Genomic DNA, 26,833 nt, shown 5'->3' with positions numbered 1-26,833 from the left:
ACCCACTATGTATCAGGCATTGTTCTAGGAGTTGAAGATACATCAAGAAACAAAACAGTCAGAATCCCTAACTTCATTTAGTTTATGATCTAATAAATAACTGAAGAATCTCTCTGTTTTAAGGATGTATGTTAGTGCAATTGGGACAAGAACACCTGTTATTTAAAGATTTTGTAATATTTTACAGTTGACAGTGCTCTTTTAGAGAATATAATTTCATTAGAATCTTACAGATAAGATAGGTGGGTAGGTGTTATTACTATTTTTTACTTTTGCAATGTACAAATGCAGAAGTTGGGCTTTAACAAAGTAAATGACTTCTCAAGGTCACAGGTATAAGTAGCTGAGCTGCTTGAATCTAGGATATTTAAATATTATAAAACTGCCTCAATAATTTTTAATTTAGAAAATATTTTATAGTCATTATTTAATGTGTTCTTCACAAGGGTCTATGTGGCACTTATTGATTCCTCTCTGATCTTGGTACCTGATAGTGTGGAATTGGGTTATTTGTCCAAGGTCATCCAGCTGGTAATGGTAGAACTGGGAATCTAACAATGTTCATTAAAAAAAAAAAAAAATCTCTATGTTAAACACCAGACAAATATTTCCTTAATCTCTTTATATTCTTTTAGGCAAATGGAATCCTTAAATTTCATCATAAATATGACAGAAATGGTTTAATACTTTATGGATTAATATCCCATTAAATCGATTTTTGAATAGTATTTCATATTTTGAATAACACTCAGGTATACAGTTTGAATAATGAAGTGACAGTGGCAGGCAGCAAAATCACAAAAATATTATGCAACACATTCTGCTTTTCAGAGTATATTCTACAATTTTCTTAGGTGAACCTATCATTCAGATAAGGCTTTTAAAAAAGTACATCGCAGATGCCAAAACAAAGTTAAAACAACCAGAAGAAAAAAACCCAACAACATCCAGAAAATCAAAGCATGACTCTAGCCACCCATCCATTAATACATACCTGTAAACATAGAGCTAGAAGTGTACATTATTTTTTAAAAATTTTTAATTGAAGTATAGTTGACATATACTTTTAGTGTCAGGTGAAGAACATAGTGATTCAACAATTATATACATTATGAAATGCTCACCATGGGAAATGTAGCTACCATCTGTCACCATACAAAGTTATTACAATATTATTGAGTATATTCCCTGTGCTGTACTTTTTATCCCAAATGTACATAGTATGTTATTTTCAATGGATGGGATTTCTAATGGTGCAGTTTTTATTACATAAAAGATAGCAGATTGATACACGCAAAAGCTTGTAAAGGTATCCTCTTTCTCTCTCTCTTTCTTTCTTTCTTTCTTTCTTTCTTTCTTTCTTTCTTTCTTTCAAAGAGAGAGTGTTCATGCGAGGGGGGGTAAGAGGGGCAGAGGGAGAGAGAGAGAGAGAAAGAATCTTAAGCACGCTCCACGCTCTGCACAGATCCCAACTCAGAGCTGGATCTCGTGACCCTAGGATCATGACCTGAACCAAAATCTACAGTCCGATGCTTAACCAGCTGAGCCACCCAGGTAGCCTGGTATCCTCTTTCTTCTTAAACTTAGTGGTTTGACATTATTACTGTTTGGCAAGCAGGAGTAAATGGGACCACAGTGTCACCTGCTTTGTAGAAATATTCCAGGGGACTCTAAAATGCCAGTAATTTTCCTGCAGCTTCATTGTTTGATGACTTACTTTCCATGGACACACTCAGTCCTTAGGTTTCTTGTCCACCTGCCAAGTGTGAAAGCTGCGTGTTGAGAGGCACATAAAGAGCGTCGGCACTTTGTTAATAGGAAACACTTTGTTTCTATGAAACCATTTGTTATCCTTCTTGTATATACATGAATGTTGCCCTGGTTGCCCTGGATATTTTTATGGTTTCCTTTGCCAGTAGATAGCCTAGTGGAGGGCCCCTTGCCCAATACTGTTTTGAAGAAACCTCAAAATTACAGCCCATCTAATATAGCAATGCCCTTGAGGCTCATATGGTCAGCAGGACTCAGATTGCCCTTCTCCATGAATAGTCTAAACAATCTGATAAAGTATAACCATCTTATACTTTGTTCTAAGAAGCTATTGAGGTCTTTAGGGTAAGGGTAAGGTAGGTGTTTGGTTTTTGTTGGTAAACGTACAGCATATCCAGTTAAGTTTGGTTAAGATGAATTTTTGTAACTGGGGTGGGAGTAAGACTGCCTGTTTCTGCTCACTCTTTGCCCAAAACTCTGTTATAATAGGCAAATTCTACTCAGTCCAGATATCTATATGTAAGAATATGTTGGAACGATTCTTTTCCTTGAGATTTTATGATGTTGATCAAAGAATTATTAAGAATGACTCATTACACTCTAGACTGGGGACTATATTCATATTCTGTATAGATAACTCAAGTTTAACTAGGGGACCATGGAAATAACTTCTACACTTAATTGTTCTGGATGCTTTGTATCTTTTCACCCTTTAGGTGATTTTTTCAGGTTATACTACCTGAAATTGATATTTTGTTTTAGAATGCTTACTAACAACATCTTGGTGCTTGCATGTAAACATAGCCAAAATTCACTTTATTTATTTTTTAAAAGATTTTATTTATTTATTTGAGAGAAAGTGAGAGAGAGAGAGCACATAAGCAGAGGGGTAGGGGCAGAGGGAGAGAGAGCCTGCTGAGCAGGGAGCCCAAGGACATGTGGGGCTGGATCCCAGGGCCCTGGGATCATGATCTGAGCCAAAGGCAGACACTTAACCGACTGAGCCACCCAGGTGCCCCCAAAGTTCACTTTACATAGAATGTTTATCAGTAGATTTCTATGGAGACTTCACATTCCTCCAATATGCTTGCTGCTTGATTTGCTTACTAGTTCTTGTCTTTTCCTGCATTTGTCTGTACATATTTAGGTAAGAGGTTTTTTGTTTCTGTTATATATATATAATATATATTTATTATATATATATAACATTTGGTTAAAGTTACGAGAAGCTCAACTCCAAATGGCTTAAAAATTAAAAGGGTTTAATCCACTCACGTAGTTGAAAGTTTTAGTAGTTGTGTGGGCTTCAGGTTCTGTCCAGTGAAAAATCCAGCTCTATTTTTCTGTTATTTTCTTGGCTCTGGTTTCCTGCAATTTTAGGTTTGCCTTCCGTCTGGCTTGTCTTATGATTATTAATGGCTGCCAGCAGCTGTCTGGGATGACCTGTTTCTCCATTCAGGTTTATAGAAAAGAATGAAACCATTGCTTTCCAAATCATTGAAGTTTTCCTCTGAATAAACCATGGATGCTCAGAGGAAATGAATTTAACCTAACTGATTTATTCTAATCAAGGCTCATCCTTGGAGGAAGTCAGTTGCACCAGAGATGCGTGGTTTCTATATAATGGAGAATGACAGATACTTGTTGGGAAGTGATCCAAATGCCCGATGTACTGCATGAACTTAAACAGGAAATTTGTTTATATTTTCTTTGTTGTTTGTTTTGCTACTAATACTGGAGCAAAGAAATTTAGAGGAAGGTTATTGGGATCTTCTTCGTGAGAAAGTTACATTCTTAATGGTAACCATGATGAAAACAGATTTTCTCCTTTATGTAAGTACTGAGACACAGTGTTGGCAACTGCTTTCTACAGTAGTTGGTATGGTGTAGCCAAGTGGTTTCCAAAATATGCACACACCCCCAGTCATGGCAGGCCTCTCCTGGGAAACTTCAGAAATGCAAAGACTAAAAAAGAAACTCCGAGACTGGGGCAAATCTGAGTTTTAACAAATACTGCAGTTGATTCTGATCAAGTTAAAGTTTGAGACCCATTGGCCTAACAGTCACTTCAACTGTCATTATCCTGTAGTTTCCACGTGTACTTGATAGGATCATTTAGTTTCATTTAATTCCTATTTGAGATTGGGGTGTATCAGACAACTGAGTCTCAGATAAGTTATTTCTTTGTTATACTCTGGTATATACCAGTAAGATTTTGGATTCAACCAACAGCCAGTTCTGCTATAATAGTCATATTTTAAAATGTGAATTTGTTCCAATGCAATTGATTTATTAAGAAAACAAGTTTAGGGGCACCTGGCTGGCTCAGTTCGTTCTCTTGATCTGGGGATTGTAAATTCCAGCCCCACGTTGGATGGAGAGATCAATTCAAAGTAAAATCTTAAGAAAAAAGAAAGAAGTTTAGCATGAGACAAACTTTGCCATTTGCATTTGCTTATACATGATTTCATCTGCCAGAAAAATGAGGTGAATGCAGGTGTGCACATTAATAAAGGGAAATCTCACTAAAATAATGTCAGGAGGTTTGGCAGGGGGAACTTTCAACTGTAAACCCAACAGGAAGAGACAGACCTTGCAAGCCAATACTGCTTTGCTCTCCCTGCAGGAGCAAGAAATGCTTTGCTCCTCCCCCGGCAATAACCCAGCCAATGAGAGACAGGCACAGTTCAGCCCGTGAAGAAGCCATTATACCTCAACTCCAGTTAACTCCGTGGAACTTTTTGTTGATAACAGTCCCCCAACTTCTCACTTTCCTCTCTAAAAGAGCATTCCTCTCCTTTGTTTGGTGAACATGCCCGTGATTTAGCTCGCTTGTCCCGGATTGTAATTACTGCTCTTCCCCAGTAAACCCGTTTTTGCTGGTAAAATGACAGGCCATTTTGTTTTCAACCTTAACATAAGGAACAGCACACAGCTCAGCTGAGCCTCATCGAACACGCAAAATGTGCACGCAGTCAGTAGCCCCCCCCAATCCACATCTGGTGTCGCAACTTCCCACTGATTCAGAAGACCTTCCTTCCAACACCTCACAGTAACTCACAAGCCGCAGCCCTTCCACAAACCAACCTCGGGGCGTTTTCTAGGTAAAGTGCCATATTTATTGTAGTATATATGTATTTCTTATCTATTTAACAAGTGTAAAACTGTGCTACCATTTTTACTAGGTTCTTCTCTTTCCTTTTTTATAAAATGTTCTACGTGACAAAAAAAAATTTTTTTTTTGACAAATTTTTTGAGTATCATGCCCCAATTGCATTCTTTTCCACAGTGTGGAGATTTTTAGAAACACAGATGTTGCATTAAAGCAGAACTGAGTGTAATTTGAAGAAAACTTACCAACTTAGACATGTTGCAATCCTTATTTCAGGGCAAATTTTTTGTTTTATAATCATAATTATTTTGTTTCCTTCTTAAGGCACACAAAACTGAATTTAAAGTTGTCACCATCAGAGGGTAACAGCCTTAATATTTACCACTTTTTATATTGATCTATGTTGTTTGAATCTAAAATAGCAGCTTTTAGGTACTAAACTATATTAGTCTATATTAGAAAACATTCCAAAAACATTGCATTTCTCCTTAGTTTCATCTTTCTGATAACCAGTTATCGTTGTAATATGCAAATACCTGAAAATGCTCAAATTTTTCTTATCTTTTTGGAATAAAGGTTTGTTGATAAGAGCCAAAAGACATTTAAAGAATATTAGGAGTTTAACATAACATTAGGAAGATTTAATAGCAAAGGCTTTTATTACCATCATTATTACTGTTATTATTTCCTTGAATATATATTTCTTAATGCTATTTACCCTATTCCAAAAGATTTTTATTCTTATATTTTTAATCAAGTCTTTAAGGAATGTAAAAAAATGCTTCTCAATTATAGTCATTTGTTATTGTATGAAGGATGAAAGTTCTTTGGTAATTAGCTGTGTATATGTTATGTGCTGACTTAAATGTTGTTGTATGAAAGTGACTCTTTGGATTTATTTATTTTTCCGTATATGCCCCACCCCGTCTTACCCCCCTATCCAGTGATGCAGTGCCAGAGAAACATGAGTTTCAGAGTAATAAGAGCTCAGGGAGGCAATAATAGCACCTGATGGCCCTTTATAGCATTTAGCAATCAAAGGTGGGTTGTCCAAAATGTCCTTATCCCGAACAGAAATACAGCGAAACTGCTAAACTTTATCTTTGTAATTACTCATTGCTTATGATTTTGTTGTTTGCATATCCTCTATGTTTTCTAGATCAGTATTAACTGTCTTAGGTTTCAATCTGTCTTGATCTAGACTCTGTTGCCTAAATTGCGCTGTCAATTAAATGCTTTGCGATTATGATGAAAAGCATCATTAGAACTGTTAGAACAGAGGTCTACAAACAAAGCTGTACCCCATGGAGAGCAGCTTCCATCACAGAGCCACGAGCCACAGCTGGGTACAGTCTGTATAAGGGCAGGACTGATGATCACTCAGTGTGGAAGTCCCTTACACGTATGTTTCAATACAGAACACCAGGCCTGTGTGTGTGTATCTGTGTAATTCACTTCTTATTTTATGACAAGAGAATAACAATTAAATTAGGTTATACAGGATGATCCATTAATACATTTGTTAATTGGGGAAATTTTGATGGCTTTGTTGATCTCCTATGGTTTGATCTCTTAAATCTGTAGTCTTTATTCTCACTAGTGATGCACAGTAAGTATTGAGGCATTTGCATCTATAAATATATCTTAAAATATCCTATTTTATACTTTGTACAATGAAAAAGTCCCCTGCAGTCGTCTCAATAACTTTCATTAATATTTTGCTTAGAGTCTAATAAATCATTAGACATAGGGTCCAATATCACCAACAGAATACTCTTTTCTTTTCTTTTCTTTCTTTTTTTTTTTTTTTTTAAGACTTTATTTATTTATTTGACAGAGAGAGAGAGAGAGGGAGCACAAGCAGGGGGAGCTGCAGAGGGAGAGGGGAAAGCAGGCTCCCTGCTGAGCAGGAAGCCAGATATTGACTCAATCCCAAGGACCCTGGGATCAAGACCTGAGCTGAAGGCAGACACTTAACTGACTGAGCCACCCAGGCGCCCCGAAAATACTCTTTTCCAAAATAAAACTAACAGTATTTACAAAGATATTCACATTTAAAAAGTAAATCGAACACAATTACATAAATCAGGTCAATGGGCCAGAGTCAGTTCCCAAAAATACAAATTTGTGACTTCTTCTTTAAATAGTCTAAAAAACCTCTGAGGAAACATCAAGTCACTAACTTCCTTATTTTTGAAAGATTTTTTTCCTCACTGAGTTTGTAGTCTTCTACTTGTCACCAAATACCAACTGGGCTTTAAAAAAGGAAAGGAGAAAAAAACCTAGACACAAATGTCAATCATGCATGTAAACTTTTGGCATTGTATAATGAAGTACCCTTAAACTCTTGGTGAATAAACATCTTGAATGCCAAATGGATTTTCAGGGGACACACACACTGCCATTCCTACAGTTCTAAAGCCAGTTTCCAAATTCTAAGTTATTCTTTCATAATGTATAAAACCTTTAAGTCTTCTGCAGAAAGTCCTTATTTTAATAAAAAAAAAAAAACCAAACCCAAAACCTTGAATTTTGAAAATAAAAGCTTATATTTTAGAGAATTGGTGAGGACAGAACCCATGAAAGGATGCTTTAATAAATATAAACTGCTGGAGGGACGCCTGGCCGGCTCAGTCAGAAGAGCGTGCAACTCTTGATCTTGGGTTCGTGGGTTCAAGCCCCACGTTGGGTGTCTAGGTTGCTTAAAAATAAATAAGTAAATTTTAAGAATAAATAAATACATGTAAACTCTTAGGGAGAAAATAAGATTTGAAAGACAACAACAACATTCTGACATCTCAACGTGATGGAGCATTGATGACTATGTGCTGAACGGGAAGTCTTTGTTTGCTGGGTCTGACTTGTTCACTGACTCCAGGTTTGACCTTGGGTGGATCATTTCATTGCTCAGGTCCTTCTTTCTCTTATGTCAAAAGAAGATATTTGTCTGCAAAATCTGAAGGTCCTTCTGTTTCTAAAATGTAAAATTATCATTTAGACACCATGATGTTATTTTTAAAAATTATTTAAATGTTTACAGGAAGAGATTGTGAACACACATCGTCTACAGAGCTATTGTGTGGAAAGAGTCTAAGACCATTTCAGAGGTGTCACTGAACGTTCCATTGTTCTGAACCAATCACTACTAGAGAGGGGTGCCATCTCTCTCTTAAAACTGGTTTGTTTGCCTCAAATACTGATAGAGGAAAGAGTACACGAATGTCCATTGTAAAAACACGGACAATTAGATGTAATTTATCATAATAGATCGGTAGATAACAGGGACCATTACCTACATATTACTTGTTAAATGTAATGCCCTCTAGCGCTCAATTGTTTCGAACCTCTCATTTGTGTATGTTGTTTATCTTGAGTAAAGTTTACCTCAAAGATCAGTGCCCCGAGTTAGTCAGGAAAAGGTCAAAGCTCTTAAATCAGTCTGATGTACATCAACTAAAAGCCTCAGAACTAGTGGCATTTCTTGGTAGAGCCTTTCAATTGCAAGGTACAGAGAGAGAGAGAGGAACCATAGGGCAGGTATTTTTCTATAGTAGTTCGATTTAGAGATTGTGAGAGTAGTAAACCATTAATGGAATATAAAAACATTGCAAATACATATTTTTGTGCTTGTTTGAGGGCTGTCTGCCACCTTGACAACGAAGGGGAAAATAATGCATTTGTAGAGTAGATAAACCTTGCATCTCTGTGTTTCCTGGGCCTGAAATAATTGGCAGCGTGAATCTAAAATGCAGACGCAGAAAGGCACCCTTTGATTTGATGCCTTTTTTTGGCTTTTCATGTTTTTATTTTGGTGCATTTTTTCCCCCTGATATTTCAAATATTACCTTGGTGCTAAAAAATCAAGAGGGGAAAATGCAGGCAGAAAAAAACGAGAAAAATCAGCTCATTACTTCTTTCCCGTGTGTGATTGGGCTCACGTGATTGGTGCCTTGGACTTTGTACTGTCATTTCACTCCTTTCTCTGCAGACATCAATACTAGGAAATGAAAAGCAAAATTCTAAAGTGTGAGGAAAGGCACCAATTATTTATGTATGCACATAGTTTGTGAGGATTCCTAGCTATTGACCTGCAGGTAGGTGTCTAGGCTGAAGAAGATTGAAATGTGTAGGTGGCTGGGCTGTAGTTTTACATTTATTGCAATTAATATCTAAAGCAGGAAGGAGAAGACAAATTGTCACTCTTCTTCCTTCCCCCACTTGCCTCTGCAAAAGTAGGAAAGAGACGGGATTGCTTTCTACTTGAAATAAGACATTTAAACTAGAGTGAATTCAAAAATCCTTAGGCATTTTCCTCAAAGTTTCCTTCAGTGAGAATTGATATGAATCAAAAATTCATATTTAAAAAAAATGGCAGGGCCATTGCTCCTAGCAGAGTTATCTGAATGATTTGCTAGGTCAAGCAATCTGTCAACTGTTTTCCTCTAGATCAGAGGATTCGTCTATCAGGCCAGATTCTTATCCTGTATAACGTGGAGCAAAGTTATTTTTGGAATCTGAGAGTGCATGATTTGAGACTCCTAAAGGAGACTTTCTAAGACTTGACTTCTAAAAACGAGTGGATATTATAGTAAAATAAAATTCCTATGCTAAAGTACAGCTGTAAAATCTAAAATGCAGTTTGAATACATTCAGAGTGAGTCTTCAATGCTTTCTCCATTAAATAAAGAGATTGCAAATTAAAAGTACTCAAAAATTGCAGTTGACATTCAGGAACTCATTAACTTCATTCTTTTCCAAAATCACCATAGCAATTAGTCTAAACTTTAATTGACCAAAACTGTTCATCATTAAAACACTGATTTTTAAAAGACTGTTTTTTTTTTCTGCCTTGGACTTATATTTTTTAGAATTTTAAATCCATTACTCCGAAATGATCAAACATGTTTGCATTTGCATTTTATTTGTTCAGAGAAGACCCTCTCACGCTGGCCTCTCCTGCTTGGTCAGAGGTCGGTGAGCGCCCTGTGCCAATCAGCTATAGATTGCATGACAATCTAGGTTTCCCCAGAAAACAGGGAAAAATGTGTACACAGCGATCCAATTTATATTTAGAAATCTTGATGGGATCTTTTTGCTAATTCTTAGATGTTTCTTTACGATATAATCTTTACATTTTCATCTCAGTTTAACTTTCTCGGTTTAAGATATCACTTCCTTTTGAACAGATTTACCACCTTAAAATTGCCCACCTCAACTTAAAATGCACAAACTCTTATAATCCTTCCCTCATGTGTTCAGTGAGTCATTTGTTCATTCAACAGCATCCAGTGCTGACACTGTGCTAGCAACACGGAGTAAGAAGAGGAAAGGGAGGTGTTCTATGATTAAGAAGTGCTTATAGAAGCCATGGAAACAAGTAAGTGCATTTAAATGTTAAGAGAACAAAGGCAGCAGAATATGCAGGTCTTGCTTGGGGCCAAAAGGAAGGTTTGGTATTTACCCTCTGGGCGGGGGAGGGGGAAACAGAAACCTGTGGGTGTAGACGATGCCTCACTTGAGTGTTCTGAGGTGGAATGAATAACATTGAACTTCTCAGTAGTCGCCCTGGATGCTAGAGATACTGGAGTAGTGCCTTTAAAATCTGAGGGAAATTGCTGTTAAACACAGAATTCAATAACCAGACCACTATTAGTCAAGTATGAGGGTAGAAGAGCAAGGTTTTTCAGATACACAAGAATTCAGAAAGCGTGTCCTCTCTGTCAGACACTGGAGAATCTCTGCTATCAACATGAGAAATGACAAAATATCCGTTGATGAAGAGAATGGCAGTGTTCAGTTGGCCTGAAGTGTTAAAAGAGGGGCCCAGGAGTAGCTAAACTGGGAGGTGGCCAGAGGCGTATCTGGAAATTACTATTCTTTAGTGGAAGTCTTTTTTATTTATTTTTTATTTTTATGGTATTATTTTTTAAATCTTGAAAAATTTTTAACGTTTATTTTTTAATCTTTCTAAAGGTTTAATTAATTAATTACTTTTTAATCGAAGTAGAGTTGACACACAGTGTGACATTAGTTTCAGGGGTACCACGTAAGTCTTTTAAAATAGGCACACGTATTCTTTGAAAGATGATGTTAGAGAATTATATTTAAAATGAATGAGAAGTGAATGAGTAAACGAAGATGGTAAGTGAAGTGAAGTTTTCTTTTCTTTTTTTTTTTTAAAGATTTTATTTATTTATTCGACAGAGATAGAGACAGCCAGTGAGAGAGGGAACACAAGCAGGGGGAGTGGGAGAGGAAGAAGCAGGCTCATAGCGGAGGAGCCTGATGTGGGGCTCGATCCCATAACGCCGGGATCACGCCCTGAGCCGAAGGCAGACACTTAACCGCTGTGCCACCCAGGCGCCCCTGAAGTGAAGTTTTCTTAACCATGAAAGGAGAAAACACGGAACGTAGCTAGAGGAGAACTTAGTTTTGAGAGATGGTTTTTTCTCGCTAAATGAGGAAGGATGGTGCTACCATCTGAGGGAAAGCCAGAGGAGGCGATCGACTACGCGGTAGAAACAGCATGACGGCCCAGGTGGGTAGAAATGATTCCGTGGTCCTGTGTGTGGCAGAGTCCCACTTTGCTTCACATAAGAGCACATGCTAATAAAATAATAGCACATCTAGAAGAAAGAGGATTGTAAAACTTGGTGAAGATCTGGACAACACTGGTGGCTTATAGTTGGGGGAGCTGAAAGGGGGATTGCCACACGAGCTTGCCAAGCATATGGATGGCCCAGCTGCAGAGACAAGGGTACACCGTTAGTGGCCTCAGCATTAGCCGCACCTATGCTTATTTCTCCTCCAATGTTATCACAGCCTGGGTGTAGGTACTAAATTTAGATTTGGGATTTGCCCAATGGGTACAAACAGGGGATAAGGCAGCGGGTGGTCCAAAGTCGGGAGAAAAGGAAGTGAAACTATGCAAGAATGACAGACGCGATTCAGAGGGAGGGGTTGAAAAACGGGAGGGCATAATGCATTGAAATGTCAGTTAGGGTGGGATGAGAGGAGCCCCAAACTGGAATGACGTGAAATTGGAGTCCAAGGAAGAACAGAGTCGGGAGGAGGACACTCGGCATTGGGACTGACTGTTTAAAAGAATTGCCATTCAAAGGAAGCAAGAGCTGGTGGAAAAACCAACAATAAATGCTCCAAGCTGCTTGTGTGGAAGTAAGAAAAGCCGAGGGAGGTGCATAGGGAACGGTGGAGCCCTTCAGTTTTGGAGAAGTTAGACTGACTTAGAGCCTCTTTGCTGTTTCCCTGCATTTCCTTCTTGGGGATGACATTTCTTGGATGAGTCAAACTTCCACCACATTAAACTATCTGTGGGCGATAAACCACTTACTGGGAAGTCGGCCTTTCCCGGGTCTCTACCTTGGCACCAATTTAACACCTTAGTCCTTTCTAGCAAGGTTATTTTTTATTTACGTTTTCGATTTCCTCTGCATTTCAGTGATAGTTGTCTTGGCACACAGTCCCAGCTGCAGACAGCTTTTATTTTTAGGTTTCCCTATTCAGAAAGAGTAGTCCCTGTTTAGGGATTTCGCTGTCATTCTAAGCTTTCCACTGAGCTACGACCCTGCAGCTTTCTTCAAATTCAAGTCACTGGGGAGGCCTTTTGAAATGCTGAAAAGACAAGACAACATTTTGTACAAAAGAGAAAAAGTGACCAAAAAGAGACTCCAGAACCAAGTAGATACCAGAAAAAGAACAGGGAAGTAAAGACAGTGACAGGAGCCAAAAGGACAAAAGACAATACATCAAATCCTTAATAAGCCAGCCAGGAGCACCAAGACGAAGGGCAATAACTTAGAGCTAGAGGTTTGCAAACAGGGAAGGAAATTCTTGTTTCATAATTCCCAAAAGTACCACCCAGGGTACTACAGGTCATAAAAATGCTTCCCATTGTTAAAATAAGGAAGTTATTTTCTAGTCCACAATATTAGTGAACTGGTTAGTTTTGAGGACTCTTCTTGAAACGCTTTCAGGTATAGGTATTCAAAGGGGTGAGTACGTTATTTGAGTGAAACAATCTTATGTTGAACCTATATTTTAAAAAAGGAATGGTAGAGTTAGGTAATGTGCCTAGATGTTAAACATATATTTATCCAAGCATTGCCCTATTTTATAAAGAATGTTAGAATCCCTTTCCCCAATATTTAGCAATCCTAGCTTTGAGGCAGGAGGGACAAGCTGATATGCTGTAAAGTAACTATAATCACATATAAAGGTACAATTCAGGGCATGTATGGTTTGCCTTTAAATATGGATGTCAGGGGCAATATGTACTTGACATGATCCCCAAAGATGCCACCTTTTGGTCTGTTTGAAGAGCGTGAAAGTAGTGATGGTCAGAACAGCATGCAGAAAGTGAGTTACACTGCAATTGCAAAGCCGCAGGAGGAAAGTCCTGGGTAGCATTAACGTTCGTGACTCCCAAGCGAGCCAGAAGACTTTAAGAATGATTTTTCAACACTTTCTTAAAAATAAAAGTATTTTAGTCTTAAAAGACATCAGCCACTTGAGGGGACTCATAAGAAACATGCAAGGACCACCTCGGTGCCTCTATTAACCATTTAAACTAACTCAGTAGGCTCACCTAGTGCCCCCACCCCCAGATTGACTCCTGGTTCGTGCTTCTTGCTCTCATCCTATGCCGTAGCTGCAGGGGGAGAGGGAACGAAAGAAGCAGAGGTGGGGAGCAGGCTACTCAGCCCAGGGTCCAGTCCTGGCTTCATGTCAGATAAGTCCTGCCTGGTCTCTTCCCCACTGTCTACATTTCTTTGATTCTCCTGACAGCCTGCTCATTGGTCAACACATCTTGCTTTTCCCCTTTCATTTCTGCTGATCATCCAAAAGCTGTTGGCCGGGTCCTCCTGACTTGCTGTGACTTCCCGTATTTATTTCTGTTCTCCTGATTCTTCTTTGTTAACCCATTTAAGGAAATGGGTTACCTTTAAGATACGTTTCTCCCCAATTTTAGTGCTTCTCTTGACCTCCATGTTGCCCTGCCCCTGGATATCCTGTTGTAATTAACAGTTGTATGAAAGAAACTAACCAACCAGTAATTGAAATTCATAAAAACGAAGTGAGAAATCTTGCAATTTTTTTTTCAATGTGTCCCCATAGATTTGACTATCACCCTTTACACAGGGGTATCAGTGGCATTAAGCGACAAATTTCTTCGGGGGGTTGTACAATCAAGCCCTCCGTTCAGATCCAGTTAGTCACTGGTTCCTACTTGTGAACTGGTATTAGTTTCATCTCATTTGCCAGTAACAACAAGAATTTGGGAGACAAACCATAGTTACTATAAGATGTAGCTTTGGAATAAACTAGGCTTATATCCTAACTCTACTATAACTTGAATCAGGGTAACAATAATAATACTTCTCCCCTACTCTTATCATAGAGGTTGGTGCATACAAAGCCCTCAGTATGTATTACTCTTATGATGATGAGCAAAAATGTGTAATAAATTGTCAAGAGTTAGACTGACTTTTAGAGGGACTTTAGCAGATGCTTGGGCTCCTTGGTGTCTCATATCTATGGCATTCTCTTTAACCCTAGCAAAATGTATCCGTATCCTTTGTTGACTATGCTGTTCTCTAGAATGTCTGTACCTACACTTCCGGCTTCATGGAGATACTGTCCCTTCCAACAGTCTCTGTCGACAGATCCTACCTGGTGTGACAGTCCCTGTCCATCAGATGCTTTCTTTCTGTGGCACATAGACTAGAGTATGTCTTGCACATTTCATCAGCTGATCTTAGGAACTACTTGGAAAGGTTCTCTCCTGAATCTGACAACGCTCTGGCTGAGCCATTCATACCTCATCACCAAAGACCATCGGGAACAAGGTCATCAGGAAAATGGCACTCACCTCATCTACTCTCTTTATCTTTTCCTCATAATGACGAGCCTCCTACTCCCTATGCCCTGCCCCTAGAGCTCTTCCTTGCCTCTTACAGTACTTGCTGCTGCAGATTGAACTGGTTCTTTTCAGCATATCTCTCCTTCCAGATGCTAAGCTTTATGAAAACACAGAAAATGTACGTACCTCTTGATTATTTTTTATTCCCAGTTTCTAGCCCAAAGGTCGGCAGTCTTGAGCAGCGGTTGAGAGCTTGATCTGGAGCCAGGCTGCCTGGTTCCATTGATGACTCCACCCCTGCTGTCTGTGCGAATTCAGGCAAGTTACTTAAATTATTTGTACTTCGGTGTACTTGCCTGAAAAATAGGTATTTTAGTAAGAGTGTTTACCTTTTAGGGAAGATTAAATAAGTTCATATGCAAAAAGCACTTAGGATAGTGCTTGGCACAGAGGAAATAGCTATTAAAGTAGGTGCTCAATAAATATTTGATGGATTAATAAATGCCACGGTAGGTCCGGGCATCAGCATGCTGCAGACATCATATAATCAATCTGAATAATTTGGGCTGCCCTGAGAGCCCCTTGGTTTTTTTCACACATGTTTTCATTTACTGCCTTTTAGGCGTTATTGTATTTGTGTCAAATCCACTTGTCTAAACATTTAAGGAAGCAAAACAGTGCTACATAGTTTTCAAAACCATCATAATTTGACTTTATGGATTTCTTGAACTTCATATACAAAGTACTTCATTGCTTCATCTGAGGTTTTATGTGGCTGATCAAATCCATTTATTTAACAGAAATGTGGTCATGTGGTGTGTGGTGTGTAAAGAAGGAGGCTAGATTAGTGTGTGTGTGTGCCTGTGTTTATTTGTCTGTGTGTGTGTGTTTTGGGAGTGGAGCTGGCAATGCCAAACATGAAGAAGATCAAGTTTCTGCTCCATGGAATCTTGAAATTTAATAACAGAGATAACCATGCAAACCTCTAACTAAATCACAAAGCCCGGTCCTCTGAGAGCCTGGGAGTATCTGCATCCTGCGCTGGGAAAACGTAATCTTTCTGTCTATAATTTTACCCAGGCTGGCATCTGAGCTGGAGTGTAGGCTCCTAATGTTTCACGTTATCAGTCTGTATAATGCCCTACATCTCTGTAACCGAAATAACACGTTGCTCTATTAGCACAATATGAAAAGAATGTTTTTCCCCTGAAAGGAACAAAAGTGGTGCCATGAAGCTGTAGAAAAAGAGAAGTCTCCTAGTCAAAAGACTTTTCCTAAAAGGATTTCCTAAGAAACATTTAAAAGTATTTAAACAAACGACTGAACAAATAAAACATGGTAATTGAGTAGAGTTTTAGCGTGCATCCCTTCCGTATTCTCTCATCTTGGTTCCATTGACTTTTAGTGAATCACTTCTTGGGTTATTTATTTTCACCCCTATTTTATTGTGATACTAAGAGAATTCCCAGAGGGGAGACTATAGAAGTCTGTCAGCAGCAGAGTCTATGCTGGCAGGAAAACTATTCTATAAAGGAGAAAAGAAATGGATTTCCTTTCCCTGTAGTTCAATATTTTCTTCCTCTACACATTGGCTAAATTCCTCCGTCCTGTTTCCTCACAAATGTCAGGGTTGGGTTGCCCCACTCTCAGACAGCTCTCTTCATTATGATTATCAGTGTTAATGCCATGTCATTAATCCTCATGGGTATACGGAGGCCTCGCACTGAATGAATGGGGAAGGTCACCATGGAAACATTTGTCTCCATAGCTGACTCACTGCATCCCCCATAACTGCTGAACCACATCCTGTCTGCCATCTGAATTGCAGGGGATGAAGCCACAAATCTGGCATCTCCTACAGGACCATATTCTTCATGGAAGCTATTAAAAATCTATGCCAAGGAGACATTCCTCAGACGCAAGGTAATAATACCGTGTGAGAGGTTTAAGTGGGTGATGCTATGCAATTAGCTGTTAACACCTTTTAATAAACACACGCAGTAAACATAACCTGTGGTTTTTCAGCTCCCAGTTACCGCACGGTCTTGTGGTCTCTGGAGATATGCATTGGCAAGGAAAAAAGCACCCACATAGAAAATAAGCAAAACACCGGCACTCTCAGATTTCAGAAAGGCTCCCCCCTCAGGGGTTCGTGTGATCTATCAGTCTGTAGCACAGCGGAGGGGAATAAAATGGTCTTTGCTGGATTTTCTTTGGCTGTTTCAATGAAAAAAAGCAAGCAAGATAACCCATGTAGAAAAATCGCATTTGAGGACTGCAGACTTCTTACTTAGCCTTATCATGAGAAGGCAGGATATCATTATTTCCTAGATGGGAAATTAGGTCTATGCGGGGAGATAGCAGGCTTAAATAAAATCACATGAGAACTACCGTGCACTTCCCAGCCGCCTCAGCACAGCTAAGCAGAGCCATCTGTCTAGGCTTGCTATGTTCGGCTGTAATTATACAAATCTAGGCCCAGCAGGAGAAGCGAGCATGGGAGTGTACACGGGATCAGACTATTTCCAAGCCGTGCGTGTTCGCTAGGTCTTCGGAGGCAGGGAGGTCCTCATTCCCGTTTGTACCTTGGATCCCAGATGGAAGTCTTTAACAGTAGACGTTTACAGAGTACTTGCTTACACATGTGCCAAGCCATACGCGTTACCTCATCCGAGTCTACAGATTATCATATGAGGTAGGTAGTAATCTTCATTTGATGGATTAAGAAACTGAGGCACGGAGAAATTTCGTGACTTCCCCATGGTCACATAGCACTTAAGTAACTAAGCTGGGACAGAAACCAAGGCGGTCAGCCTCCACAATTCATTTACTTAAACATGAAGCCTTATCTTGGTCTCTTGTGGAATTATATTTATTCAGCCCTCTCCCTATCCACCTCTCTCCCTTTCCTTCCTCCCTCTCTCCTCTCCTCCCCCATTCTTGGTTGGTCTCTCTCTTATCTCCTTCTTGCTGCTGTCCCCCAGCTGCCTCCCCTAGGGCGAGCCCCATTCCCCCTTTGTTTTCCCTCCCTCTCATCACAAAGTGGACACCACCCAGCGGGTTCTAGGACAAGGCAGCTTAGTCTCTCCGAAACTAATTTCTACCTGTAAGGAGTAAAAACTAATCTTTGCTTCCAGATCCCTCCCAACCTGCTTTGGTCCCTCTGCTACCTTTTCTTCCATAGGCTTCCAGTTCTCTTGTACTCTTTTCCCTATCAATATTTTTCTCAGAAAGAATAGGACATCTTAAACTCATACAGTGAATTCAGTCTCTGTGTTTATTAATGTTCTCATTTTATGAACATTTGCTTCTTTTATTTATTTTTAATTTAAACTTTGTTTTTGAAATATACCATATATGGTGCAATGGACTGAAATGCGTACCCCTTCCCTCAAATTAGTATGTTGAAGACTTAACCCCCAATGTGACTGTATTTGGAGATAGGGCCTTTAAAAAGGTAATTAAGGTTAAATGAGGTCACAAAGGAGGGGCGTTATTCCAATAGGACTAGTCTCTTTATAAGAAGATCAAGAGATCAGAGAAAAGGCCATGTGAGGACAATGGAGAAGTCAGCCCTCTGCAAGCCAAGGAGACAGGCCTCAGGAGAACCTTGACTTTGGACTTCCAGCCTCTAGAACTGTAAGAAAATAATTCTCAATTGCTTAAGCCACCCCCATCTCTTGAATTTTTGTTATGGCAGCCCTAGTGGACTATTACATGTGGAGAATACAGAACTCTTAAGTGTATAACCTGACAGATGTTTACATATTTATATACTCATGAAATCACTGCAGATCAAGAAATCGACTATTTTAAGTACCTAAGGAAACTCTCATGTCCCTTTCCACTCACTTTAGTAGCTTGTGCCGGTATTTTCAGATCTGCCTGCCTACAGAGAGGGTGTGCTTAGATCTATCCTCTGTGCTGTGGAGGGGCTCTGCCTCTGCAGGCCTCTACCGAGTTGGGGGCAGGGACCAGGTTTAGCAAGGCATTTGGCTCAAGATCAAAAGCAACATTCTCCAAGCTGTTTCACAAATGACAAAGATGATGTCATAATCTTCATCTGATTTCTCTGTGTATACTCAACTTTTTCTGAATTGGAGAGGGAAAAGGGTACCTTTAGCATCTTAAAACCTAACATCTTGGTGCTTTGCTGGGCCCAAGTTTGGAATTAAAAAAAAAAAACCTTCATATTTTTATCATGAAATATTTCAAATATTCAAAAACATGTAGATACCTACATAATGAACCTACCACCTGATTTCAATAAATTGAGGCAATTTACTATATTTACCTCTGAAAAAGATTTTAATTCAAACTATATGGTAAATCCCAGTCTCTTTTTATTATGCTTGAAGTCTAAAGGCTTTGGGTCTTGCAAATAAAGACTGCCCCTAACTGAATCAAATAAAAAACACAACACAAAACTCCCATAATTTCCAGCCCCATTTTTATTTGATGTATTTTCCATCATATTGCATATCATCTGTTAATCTAATTAAATGCCCCAAGGCTCAAATTGGTAAAGTTTGAAACTTTTCACTTCCTTTGAAATGTGATGAGGATCCTGGCTTGGTTTGGATTAGACCTCTGATGAAGGAAATGGGAACAACTGGAAATTAAAGCAGATTTGGAACTGGCCTGCATGACTAATGTCTTTTGTCTTACTTCGCAGCTGCCAGGCGGGAATGGTCTTGGGATCTATTTACTTACCTATCAATCACTTCAGTGATACATATAGGAGGACAGAGTGGTGAACCACCCCTTGAAGATGGGGCAGTGATTTACAAGTGATTACAGAAAATCTGAATAGATTTGAGAGGGGGTGAGCAGCATAAACTCTTCAAAGAATTGCTGAATGAGTTCAGAGTTGACAAAACTATTACTGGAGAATAGTGCCCATGAAGAATCCTGCATCCTGAGGGAATATGCTCAAAAAGTGAGAAAATTGGGACCGTAAGGGGAGACCGACAAATTGAACCATATGAAAGGTAAGCCAGGCAGAAGATTACATTCAGGGCAGGGTTTGTTATTATTTTGGGGAGATTATCCACTGTAGGATGGTGAAGGTAAACTATGGATGATTTTGAACATAAAGAACTTAATGGCTTCCTGTGCTTACTCCGGAGATCTAAAAAGGATGGTGGAAAATCAAATGGCAAGGCCTGGAGAGAGAAATTGAGAGATCATAAAAATGCGGCAGAAATTAGTCACTGAAAGCTTGCAAATGATAAGAGCCCTACATAAAATAGAGGAGAAAAGAGACCAATTTAAGAAACAGGTGAGACTGTTAAAGGGTGCACGCCTTGATTATCTTGTGCAATCATCTGTTAACTCCGAATTTATCAATGTGAGTGAGAGACCACGTGTATTTCAGTAATAAGAAATCCCAGGCTACAGCTGCTGAAGAACTTACAACCCATCCTAGTGTCTGAGTAAGATGTTTCTGCGGAGACACAACAGTAATTGTAGAGAAATATAGGTACGGACTTTTATTTCTTTAAAAAATTAACTCACAAGGGGAAGATAATTGGATTTCATACTTTAACTCTTTGGACCCCACTTGTAAAGAAATTTAATTTTTTTATTTTAGTTTCTTCCAGGGTACTTCATAAGAGAGGTAGATCTCAATGCATATATTCCTTTTGCAGCATTCCATTGCAGCATCTTTGTGTTGTCATTTAGTTTTACTGCAGAACTTCTAAAGATCCATGTTGAACAATTGGGCTGGAAAGAACTTGAAATAGGAGATAACGTAAGAAGTGTGTAGGGTATGGTGTGATTTGGAGCTAATTTATTCAGTGAATCTGACCTGTTGTAGACCTTCTTGGGTATAAAGTAAACTATCCGTTAGTGTTCATAGAAGAATGCACAAATGAGCTATGGTTGCTATTAGGGAGGTTCCTTAAGAACAGAGGAGTAAGATTTTTCACATAGATTTTGGTCCTTTGGCAAGGGGGTTGCCATTTCTGGCTGATCTGTTTGAGAATAATGAAATAAGTGAATAAAAGCTGTTAAATGTTAGAGATCTGTCCTGTGCCAGGGTAATTCCTCCAGTCTCTATCCATCTCTTCAGTTTGTTCATTTCAGTGATACAGTCTTAGGTTCACTCTGCCTGTAGTCTGCAATCACATTTGCTGGATATAAAAGTGGTATTTTGAGATTATTTAATTCCAATCTTATACATGGAGGAGAGATATTATTTGACAATACCCTCAGTAACATTCTACTTTACTCCATAAATGACTGAATAGAACTAAAGTAAGTTTGCAATAAAATACTAATATGCATAAATAAAGCATCAGTAGTATGAATATATAAATTAGGACACAGAATATAGACTTGGACAAGGTGGGGAACAGAGTATAGGATCTTATATAATGATCATATTGATAGCTAACATTTGCTAAGTGTTTATACTACCCAATTCATTTTGGTAATACTGGAAGCCCCATTTATTTTTAAGATTTTATTTACTTATTTGAGAGAGTGAGCACAGGCAGGCAGAGGGAGAGGGAAATCAGGCTCCCCACTGAGCAAGGAGCCCCATGTGGTACTGGATCCCAGGATCCTGGGATGATGATCTCAGCTGAAGTCAGGTACTTAACAGACTGAGCCACCCAGGTGTCCCAGAAGTCCCATTTTTAAGATGAGGAAACCGAAGCACAAGAAGTGTAAATGACAACAGTCAGAGAGAGGTAAAGCCTGAGTTCAGGATCAAGTGGCCTCGGGGTGGTTAGGTTTATGTGTCAACCTCACTGGGCCAAGACACGCCCAGAAGGCTGGTAAAACATTCTTTCTGGGTATGTCTCAGGTCTGGGTGTGTCTCAGAGCTCACGAAGAGATTAACATTTGAATCCGTAGACTTGAATAAAGAAGATACCCCTAACCAAGGCGGGTGAGCATCATTCAGTCAGTTGAGTCCCGAAGAGAAACAGAGAGGTGGGAAAAGAGTGAATGCACAGAGCGGACACATCCGACACATCCATTTGCTCCTGCGCTCAGACATCAGTGCTCCTGGCTCTCAGGCCTTTGGACCCAGACCTGGTCTTATACCCTCAACCTCAAGCCTGTCAGGCCTTTGAACTTGGATAGAATTATACCACCAGCTTTCCTGGTTCTGCCACTTTCAGATGGCAGACTGTGGGACCTCTCCATCTCCAAAACCACATGAGCCAATTCCTGTAATAAATCTCCTGTGATAAATTCCTAAATAAATATCTATATGTATCCTATTGGTTCTGTCTCTCTGGAGAACCCTAACTCTTGGTTGAACTCAGGGTGGTGCTTTTAACTTACAGTGCACTGAAAATTTATTAAAACAAATTTGGCTTTGAACTTCCTGGAAAACAAAACTTTTGTTATAAGGGCTAACCCTTCTTCTCTGTTTCCTTTTTATATTAGGTTAGAGTACCAGGAGAAAAATGAATAATTTAGTAATCTCTGAGGACACCCTGCCAAAGTTTACACCAAAAAGTTTACCCAGTTTCGCCTGCCCGTAACAGCATACAAAGTGTGCAATTTTAACATACCTTGCCAAATTGGCTATTATCACTTTTTACATTTCATTTCAGTCAGGATAAGTTATGTTATCCAGGTAATAAGCAACCCCAAAACTCCAGTGATTTACTACTTAGGTTTATATCTTGCTCAAACTATATACCTTCTGTGGGCTGAATGGGCACTCCGCTCTGCCATCCTTCCTGGAATCCCACCCGCTAGACTCTGGAGAGTTTTGCATCAGCAATTAAACGTTTTGGCCTAGAAGCGAAACATTAATCACTTATGCTCACAACCCCGTTAGCCATAACTAATGGGTGAAGCCAACCACAATTTGCCCAGGTAAGGCAAATCTACCATGGACTTCCTACTAGGAAGAGAGCTAGAAATACTTCATAATCAGCACTAGGATTATTAAAAATTTTTACAAATTTCATAGCTGAAAAATGACAAATTGCTTTGTTTTACATTCATGTTACAAGAGGTTGAGAAATGTTTCTCTGTGAATTTTTTGTTCATGCTCTTTTGTTCTATGTATTAAAGTGAGTATGTTGGTGGAGTCCAGTAAAAAAGTTGGTTGAGGAATTTAAGTTGTTCCCCAGTTAACATCAGTAATTTGCCACTCTCCCACCTTCCCCAGGAAATTCCATCTAGGAAAATATTCTGAAGTGTAGTGATCACTTGATCTGCGACACACTATAAACAACACACCTTAAGGGCATTGACAATTGACTGTTTGGTAACCTATGACTGATTTATGTTTACGCCAATATGACATTAGTCATTCTTTGTAACTTACTCTGCCAAAGGTACCATTTTTTCCAAGGTCTGTTTGTTAGGCCTCTTTCAATTGAAAGTGACAGAATTCTAATTCAACCTAGTTTAATAAAACAAAAACATATGGCCTCAAGTAAAAAGTATGGGGGCTTCCTAGGTTTAGGCATGGCTGGATATTTGTGGTCCAGTGACATCATCAGAATTTTCTCTTCTTTCCATCTCTGTGTCTGTCTTTCTTATGTTGATCCTTATCGGTTTTCTCTACATGGCTGCAAAGAGAAACTTTATAGCTTATGGAGAAGCTTCCAAATCTGTATCATCCTTGGAATTAGGAATATCAGAGAAGACCTTTCTTTTTCTACATTCTTATCAGTCCTCAAAAAGGCAAAGCTTAAACTTGCTTGAAAAGTATACCCCAGGACCAGCCTCTGTCTTTAGGGGCATCAGCTATACTGACGGGCTAGCATTGGTTACAGTAAAATTCATATGGTGAAGTTCTAAGTCCTAGTCCCTCAGGATAGAACTGTACTTCTTGAAATAGTTTCTTTAGGGAGGTAATTAAGTTAAAATAAAGTCATTAGGGTGGGCTCTAATCCAAAATGACCGACATTCTTACCAAAAGAGGAAATTTAGACCCAGACATGGACAGAGGGGAAGACCGTGTGAAGACACAGGGAGAAGGCCATCTGCAACCCTAGGAGGGAGGCCTCAAAAGAAACCAACCCTACTAATACATGGATCTCAGACGTCCAGCCTTCAGAACTATGAGAAAATAAATTTCTATTATTCAAGCCACTCAGTCTTTGGTACTTTGTCGTGGCAGCCCTAGCAGACAAATACACATTGCCAATCCTGTGGTGTGAAAGGATAGGTGTGGCTCTTTGATGAGGCGCTCAACCCCGAACTCCAGAATGGGAGACAGGCAGTCCTCAGGAGGAAAGGAGAGGTTCCAAGACCCAAAAAGGAGGGAATGATGCTGGACACACCATAGTTGGTGATGTTCCCACAGATGGAGAGTAACTAATCTCCCTTGACCCAAAGGTCATGATTTCACAGAACCATTCTGGAAAAAGAGTTTACTGTTGATGATAGATGCCTCATTGAAATGGTTTTGAACCTCAGCTTCCACCACCACAATCTGGTACAGGTTGGAATGGCGGTAGCACGTAGTGCTTACAAGGCTTTTGGATCCATTGTGTCTGGATTTGGATACTGAAACCACCTATTTACTACCAAGATGACTTTGGGAACTTATTTGAATCTATGTTTTGTCACTTACGAAATGGAGATAATGAGAGTACTTTTCTCCTACAGTTGTTGTGAGGGTTCTTTAAGTTAATTCATGTAAAACTCTTAACACAATGTCTAATACATTAATAAAAATAGTAGATACTGCCTACTATTGTTTGCATTATATCTACTATTACTGTTGTTATAAATAGATCATTCAACACACTAAAATGGCCTAATTGCATATAAGTCATTCAGGGTTTGGCTTTTAGCTTAACCTTATCATTGACATACAAATGAAGGTGATGGATATAAAAGCTTTGAAGGTCATCCTAAAGCATATTTTGGGAAGAAAATAGAAATTATACTTGCCACATTCCACACACCTCAGTGCTGAGTATCTTGAATTTGAGGTGTCTATGTGATAACAAAATGGAAATATCCAGTTTATAGCTAGAGCCCTGATCCTGGACCTAAGGACAGAGGTCAGGACAGTTGATATTAATTCAGGAGTCACTTGTTTATGCCAGTGATGCCAAATTAGCAACCTTGAGGAGCTCATTTTCCCCCCCTCCTAAGCAGGTTTTAACAAATGAATGGGCTATCATTTAATATTGTTGGGGAGGAAGACCTTCTTCTGCCCTTCTAGCTGGATTTAGAGTCAAATTGACATGAGACAGATTAACAGGAAAAATAAAATTTAATAGTCATATGTATGGGATGCCTGTGTGGCTCAGTTGGTTAAGTGTCTGACTCTTGATTTCAGCTCAGGTCATGATTTCAGGGTTGTGAAATTGAGCCCCAAGTAGGGCTCTGGGCTGGGCATGGAGCCTGCTTAAAATTCTCTCCCTCTCCCTGTACTCCTCCCTACTCCTTCTCTAAAGTAAATAAATAAATAAAATCTTTATGTTAAACTGGCCTTTCTTGGGACAGCATGGCCTGGGCCCCTACATTCTCATCCTACATTAAATAAATAAACAGGCTACTATTTAATATTATACTACATTAAAAAAAGACTGGGTGGCTCTTCTTAATAAATCAGATGATCTGGGCATTAGTGCTTGGCATTTGCATATGGTAAATATCCAAAGGAACTGAGGAGTAGCTGCCCTTTCTGGTCATGCATCCAACTGTTCACTCAGGGTATGCATATGCATATATTCCCCATTCCTTTGGGCCACCTCCTTTCTGGAGGCATGTGAGCGAGACCCTTGATGAAACTGATAGTTGGGGAGAGAGATGTAGATGAGATTGCCCCATGGATGAAGAAGGAAAAGGGGCCAATTATGGAAGTATGTAGAGGCAGAAGAGTCATCCAAGAAACTGAGCAGTTAGTAAGAACATCTAACCAGTTAGTAAGAAGTTAGTAGGTTAGTCGGTTAGCTAGAACACCAGAAAAGAGCATTATCATCACACTCCAAGTGGTAGATAGTGTTAATTAGAGAGGGATGGCCAGTGTCATATTCCCAAAGACATCTGGTAGGCAGAATGAAAAGAATCTACCAGTTTTGCCAACTAGAAACTCGCTAATGGCATACAATAATGAAAGTAGTTTCATTCTTATGAGTGGGCAGGAATCTGCAATGCACAGAGGAAGTAAGCAAGTCCTTTCTTTTCTTTTTAAAAATCTTTCATCTAAGGCGCCTGGGTGGCTCAGCCGGTTAAGCTTCCACCATCAGCTCAGGTCACGATCCCAAGGTCCTGGGACCCAGTCCTGAATTGGGCTCCCTGCTCAGCGGGGAGTCTGCTTCTCCCTCTGCCCCTTCCCCCCACTCGGGCTTACTCTCTCTCTCTCTCTCTCTCTCACTATCTCTCTGTCTCTCTCGCAAAAATAAATAAATAAAATCTTTAAAAATCTTTCATCTAATGGACTGATAGCTACATGAGGTTTTATGGGAGGTTTTTTTTTTTAAATTATTATTATACAATAAAAAGTGTTTATTGACCAAACGAAAAGTAGTTCAAGTAGGAGATGCAGCAAATGGAGCATAGGGAGAAACGACTGGTGGAGCCTGGTTCTAGCCAGCTGAGACCGAAGAACAACATTTCAGGGGCCATGCTATTCTTCTTTGTACTGTTCCAGTTTTAGTATATATGGCGCTCATGTATGTAATTTTGAAGGCTTGCTGGTCTTGCTGTGAATGTCCCATAAGCCCCTGGAGCTCTAAAAGTTTTAAATTAATTTCATTCATTGATTCTATCCATCCTCAAACATATTTCTATTCCTATAGTCTCTCTCCTAGTTACTCAGTCTCCCAAATTAGAAGTCTGGAAGTTATTTTATATTTCTTATTCACCACCAGTCAATTCTGCTCCCCTTTCTTGCCACCTCTTAACCAGTCAGACACAAAGTCCTATTGATTCTTCTCTTAAGTTTGTCTGGAGTCTATCTTTTTTCTTTTTCTTTTCTTTCTTTTTTTTTTTTTGGTAAAGATTTTATTTATTTATTTGACAGAGAGAGACAGCCAGCGAGAGAGGGAACACAGGCAGGGGGAGTGGGAGAGGAAGAAGCAGGCTCCCAGCAGAGGAGCCTGATGTGGGGCTCGATCTCAGGACTCTGGGAT

The 26,833-nt window shown here is 39.4% G+C and overlaps 1 long non-coding RNA gene across 1 annotated transcript in view; it reads left to right on the top strand.

Moving 5' to 3' along the window:
- The first annotated feature begins 4,807 nt into the window (after positions 1-4,807).
- Positions 4,808-26,833, top strand: part of LOC123001352 (uncharacterized) — a 227,178-nt gene continuing 205,152 nt past the window's right edge. Inside the window, exons 1-2 of the long non-coding RNA XR_006410150.3 lie at positions 4,808-4,874; positions 10,165-10,259. This is a non-coding gene — a long non-coding RNA (uncharacterized LOC123001352). The remainder of the gene's footprint in view (positions 4,875-10,164; positions 10,260-26,833) is intronic.

The sequence above is a fragment of the Ursus arctos genome, unplaced genomic scaffold, assembly GCF_023065955.2.
Source record: "Ursus arctos isolate Adak ecotype North America unplaced genomic scaffold, UrsArc2.0 scaffold_13, whole genome shotgun sequence".
NCBI lineage: Eukaryota > Metazoa > Chordata > Mammalia > Carnivora > Ursidae > Ursus > Ursus arctos.
The sequence above is the reverse complement of the archived record's forward strand: the minus strand, read 5'-3'. Positions and strand labels throughout refer to the sequence as shown.